At 27.1% G+C, this 17392-nt stretch overlaps 3 long non-coding RNA genes across 10 annotated transcripts in view; 2 read left to right on the top strand and 1 right to left on the bottom strand.

The window, feature by feature from the left end:
• Nucleotides 1–15989, top strand: part of LOC127070532 (uncharacterized) — a 32120-nt gene extending 16131 nt beyond the window's left edge. For 4 of the 8 annotated variants that reach the window (XR_007784555.1, XR_007784554.1, XR_007784552.1 and 1 more), the window contains 2 exons: nucleotides 635–927; nucleotides 15844–15989. This is a non-coding gene — a long non-coding RNA (uncharacterized LOC127070532). Of the gene's footprint in view, nucleotides 1–312; nucleotides 928–15843 lie in introns of all 8 variants that reach the window. The other 4 variants (XR_007784557.1, XR_007784553.1, XR_007784550.1 and 1 more) reach the window with 2 other exon arrangements.
• Nucleotides 1–17392, bottom strand: part of LOC127070533 (uncharacterized) — a 33379-nt gene that overhangs the window by 1851 nt on the left and 14136 nt on the right. The window contains exons 4-5 of the long non-coding RNA XR_007784558.1: nucleotides 15784–16017; nucleotides 8588–9103 (exon numbers count right to left, since the gene is read on the bottom strand). This is a non-coding gene — a long non-coding RNA (uncharacterized LOC127070533). The remainder of the gene's footprint in view (nucleotides 1–8587; nucleotides 9104–15783; nucleotides 16018–17392) is intronic.
• LOC127070535 (uncharacterized) lies at nucleotides 1528–8829 on the top strand. The gene is made up of 2 exons (XR_007784561.1): nucleotides 1528–1866; nucleotides 8041–8829. It is a non-coding gene; the product is annotated as an uncharacterized LOC127070535 (long non-coding RNA).

The raw sequence follows: 17392 nt of genomic DNA on the forward strand, positions 1-17392 counted from the left end.
AAAGAAAAGAAAAAGAAAAAAAAAAACAGTTAAGAAGAATAAGAAAGAAATCTCATCTTTATTTCCCAATATCTTCAATTATGATAGATTTCTAAATACAATAAGGATAATAATAACAATAATAACAACAACAATAATATGCAGAAGAAGAAGAAGAAGAAGAATAAAGTATCTTGGTATATTCAATTTTGCTTTCTTGTTCTTATGTAGTATATGTATCTAGTACAATGTAAATTTTAATGTGGGATTTCATTTAAACGTGTCATTTAATGCGTATTATGATTAATATGCATTATTCATACACATATCAAGGTATGTGTATTTAAATGAATATAGAATTTATACCTCGTTGACAAATTAAATTTACAATATTGAAATAAGGGTGTCACGATCAGGTACACGCATCACGTTCGATCGTCGACGATCTTTCTATATATAAAATATATCGATACCAAACGATATTACATTTGTTGAAAGGCATATACGTATTACGTACATACGCGTACACGTGCATACAGAAAAATTAAGAAAAAAATAGCAAAATAGAGCGAGGAAGAGAGAGAGAGAGAGAGAGATGAAAGTTCATTGTTTACGAGGAATGACGTCTGTCCTAACAAACGGAGTTTTCGATGAGGTCTCGTATTTTTGTATTCCTGTTGCTTTCTTTTATTTTTTGATTTTGATTAATTAACTAATTAAATTATAAAAATTTTAATATATATATATATACATATATATATATATATATAATATTATTACACTGAAAGAAAAAGAGAATGTTTATACCATTTACTAGCTGACGTATACAAAGCAAATCTTATTACAATGTTTATATGTTTCTCTATAAGCTGAAATATCTAAATCCACCTTATGTTATTTACTTTCTGTCGAATATCGTATGAGATCAGTCTTTCGGCAACCACCAAGGTGGAATGTTGGAAGATCCCATATAAACATACGTTTGTAAATAGATACATATGTACATAACTAGATACATAATATACACACCCACGCACACATACACAAAATATATAGTAGTCTTTCCTTGGGTATTGCTTGAGATTTATTATATTGTGTAGACAGTAACGAGCAACCTTTCTTCTGCAATGAGCCAAACTTAAATATCTGATATTGTTATTGATAGAATTCATTATGAACTAAAAATGTTTAAATTGATTAAATAGAAATTAATACTTGATAGAAAAAGAAAAAATTACACATTATTGAACGGTATTTGTTATTTTCGGCATCAAATTACAATGAAATGTTTTCTATAATCCTATTGATTTTTTATTAGCAACACTTTTAATGTGTACGCATAAATGTATGTATATATATCTTTGTAATGGAACGAAATCTATTAGTTGTTTATTTTTAATTAGATATATGATTCTACTTCTCGTTAATAAACTTTACATTATTATATTGGAAGATACAATGAAAGATATCGAATTAAACTCTAATACAATCTTTTATTCGTTTGTCGTTAACGTTAAGACTTTTGATAAAAGATTTCAATACCTCGGTTAATAGTTAAAGTGCCTTTCATCTGGCCGTAGATAACAAAGCTCTTCACAAATGTATCAACGTAAGATGTAATACCACTGATTAAGAAATTCACTAATTATAGTCGACTATTGTCATTTTTCGATGCAAGATGTAAGTCGTATTTGCATTGATACGCAGATGAATACGTATATGATAATGTTTTTTTATAAACCCTGAGTTTATTTCTGATACAGATTGAGATATATACAGATATATATATATATATATATATATATATATATATATATATATATTATATATAATATGTATATATATATACAGAGAGAGAAAGAGAGAGAGAGAGAGAGAGAAAGAAAGGTTAAACGAATCGAGAATTTGAATAAAACAAAGAACGATATCGAGATTAAATTGAAAAGAAACTTTGTTAGCTCTTGACAAAAAGGCATTCGATAAGGAAGCATTAGGCGTCCAAAGTACAATTATATCAAAAACCCATTCAAATTAAAGAAGATTACATATGTATCTGATTATGATACCTTATATTTCTTATTATTCATATAAAAGAAAAGAAAAAGAAGAAAAAAAACAGTTAAGAAGAATAAGAAAGAAATCTCATCTTTATTTCCCAATATCTTCAATTATGATAGATTTCTAAATACAATAAGGATAATAATAACAATAATAACAACAACAATAATATGCAGAAGAAGAAGAAGAAGAAGAATAAAGTATCTTGGTATATTCAATTTTGCTTTCTTGTTCTTATGTGGTATATGTATCTAGTACAATGTAAATTTTAATGTGGGATTTCAATTAATCGTGTCATTTAATTCGTATTATGATTAATATGCATTATTCATACACATATCAAGGTATGTGTATTTAAATGAATATAGAGTTTATACCTCGTTGACAAATTAAATTTACAATATTGAAATAAGGGTGTCACGATCAGGTACACGCATCACGTTCGATCGTCGACGATCTTTCTATATATAAAATATATCGATACCAAACGATATTACATTTGTTAAAAGGCATATACGTATTACGTACATACGCGTACACGTGCATACAGAAAAATTAAGAAAAAAATAGCAAAATAGAGCGAGGAAGAGAGAGAAAGAGAGAGATGAAAGTTCATTGTTTACGAGGAAGGACGTCTGTCCTAACAAACGGAGTTTTCGATGAGGTTTCGTATTTTTCTATTCCTGTTGCTTTCTTTTATTTTTTGATTTTGATTAATTAACTAATTAAATTATAAAAATTTTAATATATATATATATATATATATATATATATATATATAATATTATTACCCTGAAAGAAAAAGATAATGTTTATACCATTTACTAGCTGACGTATACAAAGCAAATCTTATTACAATGTTTATATGCTTCTCTATAAGCTGAAATATCTAAATCCACCTTATGTTATTTACTTTCTATCGAATATCGTATGAGATCAGTCTTTCGGCAACCACCGAGGTGGAATGTTGGAAGATCCCGTATAAACATACGTTTGTAAGTAGATACATATGTACATAACTAGATACAGAATATACACACCCACGCACACATACACAAAGTATATAGTAGTCTTTCCTTGGGTATTGCTTGAGATTTATTATATTGTACAGACAGTAACGAGCAACCTTTCTTCTGCAATGAGCCAAAATTAAATATCTGATATTGTTATTGATACATTATGAACTAAAAATGTTTAAGTTGATTAAAAAGAAATTAATACTTGGTAGAAAAAGAAAAGATTACACATTATTGAAGGGTATTTGTTATATTCGGCATCAATTTTCAATGAAATGTTTTCTATAATACCATTGATTTTTTATTAGCAATACTTTTAATGTGTACGCATAAATGTATGTATATATATTTTTGTAATGGACCGAAATCTATTAGTTGTTTATTTTTAATTAGATATATGATTCTACTTCTCGATAATAAACTTTTCATTATTATATTGGAAGACACAATGGAAGATATCGAATTAAACTCTAATACAATCTTTTATTCGTTTGTCGTTAACGTTAAGAATTTTGATAAAAGATTTCAATTCTTCGGTTAATAGTTAAAATGCCTTTCAAATGGCCGTAGATAACAACGCTCTTCACAAATGTATCAACGTAAGATGTAATACCACTGATTAAGAAATTCACTAATTATAGTCGACTATTGTCATTTTTCGATGCAAGGTGTAAGTCGTATTTGCATTGATACGCAGATGAATACGTATATGATAATGTTTTTTTATAAACCCTGAGTTACTCATTTCTGATACAGATTGAGATATATACAGATATATATATATATATATATATATATATATATATATATATATATATTATATATTATATATTATGTATATATAAATACAGAGAGAGAGAGAGAGAGAGAGAAAGAAAAAGGGTAAAGGAATCGAGAATTTGAATAAAACAAAGAACGATATCGAGATTAAATTGAAAAGAAACTTTGTTAGCTCTTGACAAAAAGGCATTCGATAAGGAAGCATTAGCCCTCCAAAGTACAATTATATCAAAAACCCATTCAAATTAAAGAAGATTACATATGTATCTGATTATGATACCTTATATTTCTTATTATTCATATAAAATAAAAGAAAAAGAAAAAAAAACAGTTATGAAGAATAAGAAAGAAATCTCATCTTTATTTCCCAATATCTTCAATTATGATAGATTTCTAAATACAATAAGGATAATAATAACAATAATAACAACAACAAAAATATGAAGAAGAAGAAGAAGAAGAAGAATAAAGTATCTTGGTATATTCAATTTTGCTTTCTTGTTCTTATGTAGTATATGTATCTAGTACAATGTAAATTTTAATGTGGGATTTCATTTAAACGTGTCATTTAATGCGTATTATGATTAATATGCATTATTCATACACATATCAAGGTATGTGTATTTAAATGAATATAGAATTTATACCTCGTTGACAAATTAAATTTACAATATTGAAATAAGGGTGTCACGATCAGGTACACGCATCACGTTCGATCGTCGACGATCTTTCTATATATAAAATATATCGATACCAAACGATATTACATTTGTTAAAAGGCATATACGTATTACGTACATACGCGTACTCGTGCATACAGAAAAATTAAGAAAAAAATAGCAAAACAGAGCGAGGAAGAGACAAAGAGAGAGAGAGAGATGAAAGTACATTGTTTTCAAGGAAGGGCGTCTGTCCTAACCAACGGAGTATTCGATGAGGTCTCGTATTTTTCTATTCCTGTTGCTTTCTTTTATTTTTTGATTTTGATTAATTGACTAATTAAATTATAGAAATTTTAATATATATATATATATATATATATATATATATATATATATTACACTGAAAGAAAAAGAGAATGTTTATACCATTTATTAGCTGACGTATAGAAAGCAAATCTTATTACAATGTTTATTTGTTTCTATATAAGCTGAAATATCTAAATACACTTTACGTTATTTACTTTCTGTCGAATATCGTATGAGATCAGTCTTTCGGCAACCACCAAGGTGGAATGTTGGAAGATCCCATATAAACATACGTTTGTAAATAGATACATATGTACATAACTAGATACATAATATACACACCCACGCACACATACACAAAGTATATAGTAGTCTTTCCTTGGGTATTGCTTGAGATTTATTATATTGTGTAGACAGTAACGAGCAACCTTTCTTCTGCAATGAGCCAAACTTAAATATCTGATATTGTTATTGATAGAATTCATTATGAACTAAAAATGTTTAAATTGATTAAATAGAAATTAATACTTGATAGAAAAAGAAAAAATTACACATTATTGAAGGGTATTTGTTATTTTCGGCATCAATTTACAATGAAATGTTTTCTATAATCCTATTGATTTTTTATTAGCAATACTTTTAATGTGTACGCATAAATGTATGTATATATATCTTTGTAATGGAACGAAATCTATTAGTTGTTTATTTTTAATTAGATATATGATTCTACTTCTCGTTAATAAACTTTACATTATTATATTGGAAGATACAATGGAAGATATCGAATTAAACTCTAATACAATCTGTTATTCGCTTGTCGGTAACGTTAAGACTTTTGATAAAAGATTTCAATACCTCGGTTAATAGTTAAAGTGCCTTTCAACTGGCCGTAGATAACAAAGCTCTTCACAAATGTATCAACGTAAGATGTAATACCACTGATTAAGAAATTCACTAATTATAGTCGACTATTGTCATTTTTCGATGCAAGATGTAAGTCGTATTTGCATTGATACGCAGATGAATACGTATATGATAATGTTTTTTTATAAACCCTGAGTTTATTTCTGATACAGATTGAGATATATACAGATATATATATATATATATATATATATTATATATAATATGTATATATATATACAGAGAGAGAGAGAGAGAGAGAGAAAGAAAGGGTAAACGAATCGAGAATTTGAATAAAACAAAGAACGATATCGAGATTAAATTGAAAAGAAACTTTGTTAGCTCTTGACAAAAAGGCATTCGATAAGGAAGCATTAGGCGTCCAAAGTACAATTATATCAAAAACCCATTCAAATTAAAGAAGATTACATATGTATCTGATTATGATACCTTATATTTCTTATTATTCATATAAAAGAAAAGAAAAAGAAAAAAAAAACAGTTAAGAAGAATAAGAAAGAAATCTCATCTTTATTTCCCAATATCTTCAATTATGATAGATTTCTAAATACAATAAGGATAATAATAACAATAATAACAACAACAATAATAGTCAGAAGAAGAAGAAGAAGAAGAATAAAGTATCTTGGTATATTCAATTTTGCTTTCTTGTTCTTATGTAGTATATGTATCTACTACAATGTAAATTTTAATGTGGGATTTTATTTAAACGTGTCATTTAATGCGTATTATGATTAATATGCATTATTCATACACATATCAATGTATGTGTATTTAAATGAATATAGAATTTATACCTCGTTGACAAATTAAATTTACAATATTGAAATAAGGGTGTCACGATCAGGTACACGCATCACGTTCGATCGTCGACGATCTTTCTATATATAAAATATATCGATACCAAACGATATTACATTTGTTGAAAGGCATATACGTATTACGTACATACGCGTACACGTGCATACAAAAAAATTAAGAAAAAAATAGCAAAATAGAGCGAGGAAGAGAGAGAGAGAGAGAGAGATGAAAGTTCATTGTTTACGAGGAAGGACGTCTGTCCTAACGAACGGAGTATTCGATGAGGTCTCGTATTTTTCTATTCCTGTTGCTTTCTTTTATTTTTTGATTTTGATTAATTGACTAATTAAATTATAAAAATTTTAATATATATATATATATATATATATATATATATATATATATTACACTGAAAGAAAAAGAGAATGTTTATAGCATTTATTACCTGACGTATAGAAAGCAAATCTTATTACAATGTTTATTTGTTTCTATATAAGCTGAAATATCTAAATACAACTTATGTTATTTACTTTCTGTCGAATATCGTATGAGATCAGTCTTTCGGCAACCACCGAGGTGGAATGTTGGAAGATCCCATACAAACATACATTTGTAAATAGATACATATGTGTATATGTACATATGTACGTAACTAGATACATAATATACACACCCACACACACATACACAAAGTATACAGTAGTCTTTCTCTTGGGTATTGCTTGAGATTTTCTTATATTGTATGGACAGTAACGAGCAACCTTTGTTCTGCAATGAGCCAAAATTAAATATCTGATATTGTTATTGATACATTATGAACTAAAAATGTTTAAATTGATTAAAAAGAAATTAATACTTGATAGAAAAAGAAAAAATTACACATTATTGAAGGGTATTTGTTATTTTCGGCATCAATTTACAATGAAATGTTTTCTATAATCCTATTGATTTTTTATTAGCAATACTTTTAATGTGTACGCATAAATGTATGTATATATATCTTTGTAATGGAACGAAATCTATTAGTTGTTTATTTTTAATTAGATATATGATTCTACTTCTCGTTAATAAACTTTACATTATTATATTGGAAGATACAATGGAAGATATCGAATTAAACTCTAATACAATCTTTTATTCGTTTGTCGTTAACGATAAGACTTTTGATAAAAGATTTCAATACTTCGGTTAATAGTTAAAATGCCTTTCAACTGGCCGTAGATAACAAAGCTCTTCACAAATGTATCAACGTAAGATGTAATACCACTGATTAAGAAATTCACTAATTATAGTCGACTATTGTCATTTTTCGATGCAAGATGTAAGTCGTATTTGCATTGATACGCAGATGAATACGTATATGATAATGTTTTTTTATAAACCCTGAGTTTATTTCTGATACAGATTGAGATATATACAGATATATATATATATATATATATATATATATATATATTATATATAATATGTATATATATATACAGAGAGAGAGAGAGAGAGAGAGAGAAAGAAAGGGTAAACGAATCGAGAATTTGAATAAAACAAAGAACGATATCGAGATTAAATTGAAAAGAAACTTTGTTAGCTCTTGACAAAAAGGCATTCGATAAGGAAGCATTAGGCGTCCAAAGTACAATTATATCAAAAACCCATTCAAATTAAAGAAGATTACATATGTATCTGATTATGATACCTTATATTTCTTATTATTCATATAAAAGAAAAGAAAAAGAAAAAAAAAACAGATAAGAAGAATAAGAAAGAAATCTCATCTTTATTTCCCAATATCTTCAATTATGATAGATTTCTAAATACAATAAGGATAATAATAACAATAATAACAACAACAATAATATGCAGAAGAAGAAGAAGAAGAAGAATAAAGTATCTTGGTATATTCAATTTTGCTTTCTTGTTCTTATGTAGTATATGTATCTAGTACAATGTAAATTTTAATGTGGGATTTCATTTAAACGTGTCATTTAATGCGTATTATGATTAATATGCATTATTCATACACATATCAAGGTATGTGTATTTAAATGAATATAGAATTTATACCTCGTTGACAAATTAAATTTACAATATTGAAATAAGGGTGTCACGATCAGGTACACGCATCACGTTCGATCGTCGACGATCTTTCTATATATAAAATATATCGATACCAAACGATATTACATTTGTTAAAAGGCATATACGTATTACGTACATACGCGTACACGTGCATACAGAAAAATTAAGAAAAAAATAGCAAAACAGAGCGAGGAAGAGAGAGAGAGAGAGAGAGAGAGATGAAAGTACATTGTTTTCTAACAAACGGAGTTTTCGATGAGGTCTCGTATTTTTCTATTCCTGTTGCTTTCTTTTATTTTTTGATTTTGATTAATTAACTAATTAAATTATAAAAATTTTAATATATATATATATATATATATATATATATATATATATATATAATATTATTACACTGAAAGAAAAAGAGAATGTTTATACCATTTACTAGCTGACATATACAAAGCAAAAATTATTACAATGTTTATATGTTTCTATATAAGGTGAAATATCTAAATACACCTTATGTTATGTACTTTCTGTCGAATATCGTATGAGATCAGTCTTTCGGCAACCACCAAGGTGGAATGTTGGAAGATCCCATATAAACATACGTTTGTAAATAGATACATATGTACATAACTAGATACATAATATACACACCCACGCACACATACACAAAGTATATAGTAGTCTTTCCTTGGGTATTGCTTGAGGTTTATTATATTGTGTAGACAGTAATGAGCAACCTTTCTTCTGCAATGAGCCAAAATTAAATATCTGATATTGTTATTGATAGAATTCATTATGAACTAAAAATGTTTAAATTGATTAACAAAGAAATTAATACTTAATAGAAAAAGAAAAAATTACACATTATTGAAGGGTATTTGTTATTGTCGGCATCAATTTACAATGAAATGTTTTCTATAATTCCATTGATTTTTTATTAGCAATACTTTTAATGTGTACGCATAAATGTATGTATATACATTTGTGTAATGGAACGAAATCTATTAGTTGTTTATTTTTAATTAGATATATGATTCTACTTCTCGTTAATAAACTTTACATTATTATATTGGAAGATACAATGGAAGATATCGAATTAAACTCTAATACAATCTTTTATTCGTTTGTCGTTAACGTTAAGACTTTTGATAAAAGATTTCAATACCTCGGTTAATAGTTAAAGTGCCTTTCAACTGGCCGTAGATAACAAAGCTCTTCACAAATGTATCAACGTAAGATGTAATACCACTGATTAAGAAATTCACTAATTATAGTCGACTATTGTCATTTTTCGATGCAAGATGTAAGTCGTATTTGCATTGATACGCAGATGAATACGTATATGATAATGTTTTTTTATAAACCCTGAGTTTATTTCTGATACAGATTGAGATATATACAGATATATATATATATATATATATATATATATATATATTATATATAATATGTATATATATATACTGAGAGAGAGAGAGAGAGAGAGAAAGAAAGGGTAAACGAATCGAGAATTTGAATGAAACAAAGAACGATATCGAGATTAAATTGAAAAGAAACTTTGTTAGCTCTTGACAAAAAGGCATTCGATAAGGAAGCATTAGCCGTCCAAAGTACAATTATATCAAAGACCTATTCAAAGGAAAGACGATTACATAGGTATCCTATTATGATACGTTATACTTCTTATTATTCATATAAAAGAAAAGAAGAAGAAAAAAAACAGTTAAGAAGATTAAGAAAGAAATTTCATGTTTATTTCCCAATATCTTCAATTATGATTGATTTATAAAAACAATAAGAATAATAATAACAATAATAATAACAACAATAATATGAAAAAGAAGAAGAAGAACAAAGTATCTTGGTATATTCAATTTTGCTTTCTTGTTCTTATGTGGTATATGTAGCTAGTACAATGTAAATTTTAATGTGGGATTTCAATTAAACGTCATTTAATGCGTATTATGATTAATATGCATTATTCATACACATATGAGTGTATATATATTTAAATGAATATCGAATTTATACCTCGTTGACAAATTAAATTTACAATATTGAAATAAGGGTGTCACGATCAGGTACACGTATCACGTTCGATCCTCGACGATCTTTCTGTATATAAAATATATCGATACCAAACGATATTACATTCGTTAAAATGCATATACGTATTACGTACGTACGCGTACACGTGCATACAGAAAAATTAAGAAAAAAATAGCAAAATAGAGCAAGGAAGAGACAGAGAGAGAGAGATATATAAAAGTTCATTGTTTTCGAGGAAGGACGTCTGTCCTAACGAACGAAGTTTACGATGAGGTCTCGTATTTTTCTATTCCTGTTGCTTTCTTTTCTTTTTTTGATTTTGATTAATTAACTAATTAAATTATAAAAATTTAAATATATATATATATATATATATATATAATATTATTACCCTGAAAGAAAAAGAGAATGTTTATAGCATTTACTAGCGGACGTATACAAAGCAAATCTTATTACAATGTTTATATGTTTCTATATAAGCTGAAGTATCTAAATACACCTTGTCTTATTTAATTTTGGTCGAATATCGTATGAGATCAGTCTTTCGGCAACCACCGAGCTGGAAAATTGGAAATAAACTCTAATACAATCTTTTATTCGTTTGTCGTTAACGTTACGACTTTTGATAAAAGATTTCAATACTTCGGTTAATAGTTAAAATGCCTTTCAACTGGCCGTAGATAACAAAGCTCTTCACAAATGTATCAACGTAAGATGTAATACCACTGATTAAGAAATTCACTAATTATAGTCGACAATTGTCATTTTTCAATGCAAGATGTAAGTCGTATTTGCATTGATACGGGGATAAATACGTATATGATAATGTTTTTTTATAAACCCTGAGTTACTCATTTCTGATACAGATTCAGATATATACATATAAAATAATATATATATATATATATATATATATATATATATATATATATATATATATATAAATGTATATACAGAGAGTGAGAGTGTGAGAGAGAGAGAAAGAAAAAGGATAAAGGAATCGAGAATTTGAATAGAACGAAGAACGATATCGAGATTAAATTGAAAAGAAACTTTGTTAGATCTTGACAAAGAGGCACTGGATTAGGAAAGATCAGCCATCCAAAGTACAATTATATCAAAGACCCATTCAAATGAAAGACGATTACATATGTATCCGATTATGATACCTTATTCTTCTTATTATTCATATAAAAGAAAAGAAGAAGAAAAAAAACAGTTAAGAAGATTAAGAAAGAAATCTCATCTTTATTTCCCAATATCTTCAATTATGATTGATTTCTAAAGACAATAAGAATAATAATAACAATAATAAGAACAACAATAACAACAATAATATGAAAAAGAAGAAGAAGAATAAAGTATCTTGGTATATTCAATTTTGCTTTCTTGTTCTTATGTGGTATATGTATCTAGTACAATGTAAATTTTAATGTGGGATTTCAATTAAACGTGTCATTTAATTCGTATTATGATTAATATGCATTATTCATACACATATCAATGTATGTGTATTTAAATGAATATAGAGTTTATACCTCGTTGACAAATTAAATTTACAATATTGAAATAAGGGTGTCACGATCAGGTACACGCATCACGTTCGATCGTCGACGATCTTTCTATATATAAAATATATCGATACCAAACGATATTACATTTGTTAAAAGGCATATACGTATTACGTACATACGCGTACACGTGCATACAGAAAAATTAAGAAAAAAATAGCAAAACAGTGCGAGGAAGAGACAAAGAGAGAGAGAGAGGTGAAAGTACATTGTTTTCAAGGAAGGGCGTCTGTCCTAACGAACGGAGTTTTCGATGAGGTCTCGTATTTTTCTATTCCTGTTGCTTTCTTTTATTTTTTAATTTTGATTAATTGACTAATTATATTATAAAAATTTTAATATATATATATATATATATATATATATATATATATATTACACTGAAAGAAAAAGAGAATGTTTATACCATTTATTAGCTGACGTATACAAAGCAAATCTTATTACAATGTTTATTTGTTTCTATATAAGCTGAAATATCTAAATACACTTTACGTTATTTACTTTCTGTCGAATATCGTATGAGATCAGTCTTTCGGCAACCACCGTGCTGGAAAATTGGAAATAAACTCTAATACAATCTTTTATTCGTTTTTCGTTAACGTTACGACTTTTGATAAAAGATTTCAATACTTCGGATAATAGTTAAAATGCCTTTCAACTGGCCGTAGATAACAAAGCTCTTAACAAATGTATCAACGTAAGATGTAATACCACTGACTAAGAAATTCATTAATTATAGTCGACTATTGTCATTTTTCGATGCAAGGTGTAAGTCGTATTTGCATTGATAGGCAGATGAATACGTATATGATAATGTTTTTTTATAAACCCTGAGTTACTCATTTCTGATACAGATTCAGATATATACAGATATCTATATATATTATATATTATATATTATATATATATAAATATATATACAGAGAGAGAAAGAGAGAGAGAGAGAAAGAAAACGGGGAAAGGAATCGAGAATTTGAATAAAACAAAGAACGATATCGAGATTAAATTGAAAAGAAACTTTGTTAGCTCTTGACAAAAAGGCATTCGATAAGGAAGCATTAGCCCTCCAAAGTACAATTATATCAAAAACCCATTCAAATTAAAGAAGATTACATATGTATCTGATTATGATACCTTATATTTCTTATTATTCATATAAAATAAAAGAAAAAGAAAAAAAAACAGTTATGAAGAATAAGAAAGAAATCTCATCTTTATTTCCCAATATCTTCAATTATGATAGATTTCTAAATACAATAAGGATAATAATAACAATAATAACAACAACAATAATATGAAGAAGAAGAAGAAGAAGAAGAATAAAGTATCTTGTTATATTCAATTTTGCTTTCTTGTTCTTATGTAGTATATGTATCTACTACAATGTAAATTTTAATGTGGGATTTTATTTAAACGTGTCATTTAATGCGTATTATGATTAATATGCATTATTCATACACATATCAATGTATGTGTATTTAAATGAATATAGAATTTATACCTCGTTGACAAATTAAATTTACAATATTGAAATAAGGGTGTCACGATCAGGTACACGCATCACGTTCGATCGTCGACGATCATTCTATATATAAAATATATCGATACCAAACGATATTACATTTGTTAAAATGCATATACGTATTACGTACATACGCGTACACGTGCATACAGAAAAATTAAGAAAAAAATAGCAAAACAGTGCGAGGAAGAGACAAAGAGAGAGAGAGAGGTGAAAGTACATTGTTTACGAGGAAGGACATCTGTCCTAACAAACGGAGTTTTCGATGAGGTCTCGTATTTTTCTATTCCTGTTGCTTTCTTTTATTTTTTGATTTTGATTAATTGACTAATTATATTATAAAAATTTTAATATATATATATATATATATATATATATATATTACACTGAAAGATAAAGATAATGTTTATACCATTTACTAGCTGACGTATACAAAGCAAATCTTATTACAATGTTTATTTGTTTCTATATAAGCTGAAATATCTAAATACACTTTACGTTATTTACTTTCTGTTGAATATCGTATGAGATCAGTCTTTCGGCAACCACCGAGCTGGAAAATTGGAAATAAACTCTAATACAATCTTTTATTCGTTTGTCGTTAACGTGACGACTTTTGATAAAAGATTTCAATACTTCGGTTAATAGTTAAAATGCCTTTCAACTGGCCGTAGATAACAAAGCTCTTCACAAATGTATCAACGTAAGATGTAATACCACTGATTAAGAAATTCACTAATTATAGTCGACAATTGTCATTTTTCAATGCAAGATGTAAGTCGTATTTGCATTGATACGGGGATAAATACGTATATGATAATGTTTTTTTATAAACCCTGAGTTACTCATTTCTGATACAGATTCAGATATATACATATAAAATAATATATATATATATATATATATATATATATATATATATATATAAATGTATATACAGAGAGTGAGAGTGTGAGAGAGAGAGAAAGAAAAAGGATAAAGGAATCGAGAATTTGAATAGAACGAAGAACGATATCGAGATTAAATTGAAAAGAAACTTTGTTAGATCTTGACAAAGAGGCACTGGATTAGGAAAGATCAGCCATCCAAAGTACAATTATATCAAAGACCCATTCAAATGAAAGACGAATACATATGTATCCGATTATGATACCTTATTCTTCTTATTATTCATATAAAAGAAAAGAAGAAGAAAAAAAACAGTTAAGAAGATTAAGAAAGAAATCTCATCTTTATTTCCCAATATTTTCAATTATGATTCATTTCTAAAGACAATAAGAATAATAATAACAATAATAAGAACAACAATAACAACAATAATATGAAAAAGAAGAAGAAGAATAAAGTATCTTGGTATATTCAATTTTGCTTTCTTGTTCTTATGTGGTATATGTATCTAGTACAATGTAAATTTTAATGTGGGATTTCAATTAAACGTGTCATTTAATTCGTATTATGATTAATATGCATTATTCATACACATATCAATGTATGTGTATTTAAATGAATATAGAGTTTATACCTCGTTGACAAATTAAATTTACAATATTGAAATAAGGGTGTCACGATCAGGTACACGCATCACGTTCGATCGTCGACGATCTTTCTATATATAAAATATATCGATACCAAACGATATTACTTTTGTTAAAAGGCATATACGTATTACGTACATACGCGTACACGTGCATACAGAAAAATTAAGAAAAAAATAGCAAAATAGAGCGAGGAAGAGAGAGAGAGAGAGAGAGATGGAAGTTCATTGTTTACGAGGAAGGACGTCTGTCCTAACAAACGGAGTTTTCGATGAGGTCTCGTATTTTTTTATTCCTGTTGCTTTCTTTTATTTTTTGATTTTGATTAATTAACTAATTAAATTATAAAAATTTTAATATATATATATATTCATATATATATATATATATATATAATATTATTACACTGAAAGAAAAAGTGAATGTTTATACCATATACTAGCTGACGTATACAAAGCAAATCTTATTACAATGTTTATATGTTTCTCTATAAGCTGAAATATCTAAATCCACCTTATGTTATTTACTTTCTGTCGAATATCGTATGAGATCAGTCTTTCGGCAACCAACAAGGTGGAATGTTGGAAGATCCCATATAAACATACGTTTGTAAATAGATACATATGTACATAACTAGATACATAATATACACACCCACGCACACATACACAAAGTATATAGTAGTCTTTCCTTGGGTATTGCTTGAGGTTTATTATATTGTGTAGACAGTAATGAGCAACCTTTCTTCTGCAATGAGCCAAAATTAAATATCTGATATTGTTATTGATAGAATTCATTATGAACTAAAAATGTTTAAATTGATTAACAAAGAAATTAATACTTAATAGAAAAAGAAAAAATTACACATTATTGAAGGGTATTTGTTATTGTCGGCATCAATTTACAATGAAATGTTTTCTATAATTCCATTGATTTTTTATTAGCAATACTTTTAATGTGTACGCATAAATGTATGTATATACATTTGTGTAATGGAACGAAATCTATTAGTTGTTTATTTTTAATTAGATATATGATTCTACTTCTCGTTAATAAACTTTACATTATTATATTGGAAGATACAATGGAAGATATCGAATTAAACTCTAATACAATCTTTTATTCGTTTGTCGTTAACGTTAAGACTTTTGATAAAAGATTTCAATACCTCGGTTAATAGTTAAAGTGCCTTTCAACTGGCCGTAGATAACAAAGCTCTTCACAAATGTATCAACGTAAGATGTAATACCACTGATTAAGAAATTCACTAATTATAGTCGACTATTGTCATTTTTCGATGCAAGATGTAAGTCGTATTTGCATTGATACGCAGATGAATACGTATATGATAATGTTTTTTTATAAACCCTGAGTTTATTTCTGATACAGATTGAGATATATACAGATATATATATATATATATATATATATATATATTATATATAATATGTATATATATATACAGAGAGAGAGAGAGAGAGAGAGAAAGAAAGGGTAAACGAATCGAGAATTTGAATGAAACAAAGAACGATATCGAGATTAAATTGAAAAGAAACTTTGTTAGCTCTTGACAAAAAGGCATTCGATAAGGAAGCATTAGCCGTCCAAAGTACAATTATATCAAAGACCTATTCAAAGGAAAGACGATTACATAGGTATCCTATTATGATACGTTATACTTCTTATTATTCATATAAAAGAAAAGAAGAAGAAAAAAAACAGTTAAGAAGATTAAGAAAGAAATTTCATGTTTATTTCCCAATATCTTCAATTATGATTGATTTATAAAAACAATAAGAATAATAATAACAATAATAATAACAACAATAATATGAAAAAGAAGAAGAAGAACAAAGTATCTTGGTATATTCAATTTTGCTTTCTTGTTCTTATGTGGTATATGTAGCTAGTACAATGTAAATTTTAATGTGGGATTTCAATTAAACGTCATTTAATGCGTATTATGATTAATATGCATTATTCATACACATATGAGTGTATATATATTTAAATGAATATCGAATTTATACCTCGTTGACAAATTAAATTTACAATATTGAAATAAGGGTGTCACGATCAGGTACACGTATCACGTTCGATCCTCGACGATCTTTCTGTATAT

This window comes from Vespula vulgaris, chromosome 18 (genome assembly GCF_905475345.1).
Source record: "Vespula vulgaris chromosome 18, iyVesVulg1.1, whole genome shotgun sequence".
NCBI lineage: Eukaryota > Metazoa > Arthropoda > Insecta > Hymenoptera > Vespidae > Vespula > Vespula vulgaris.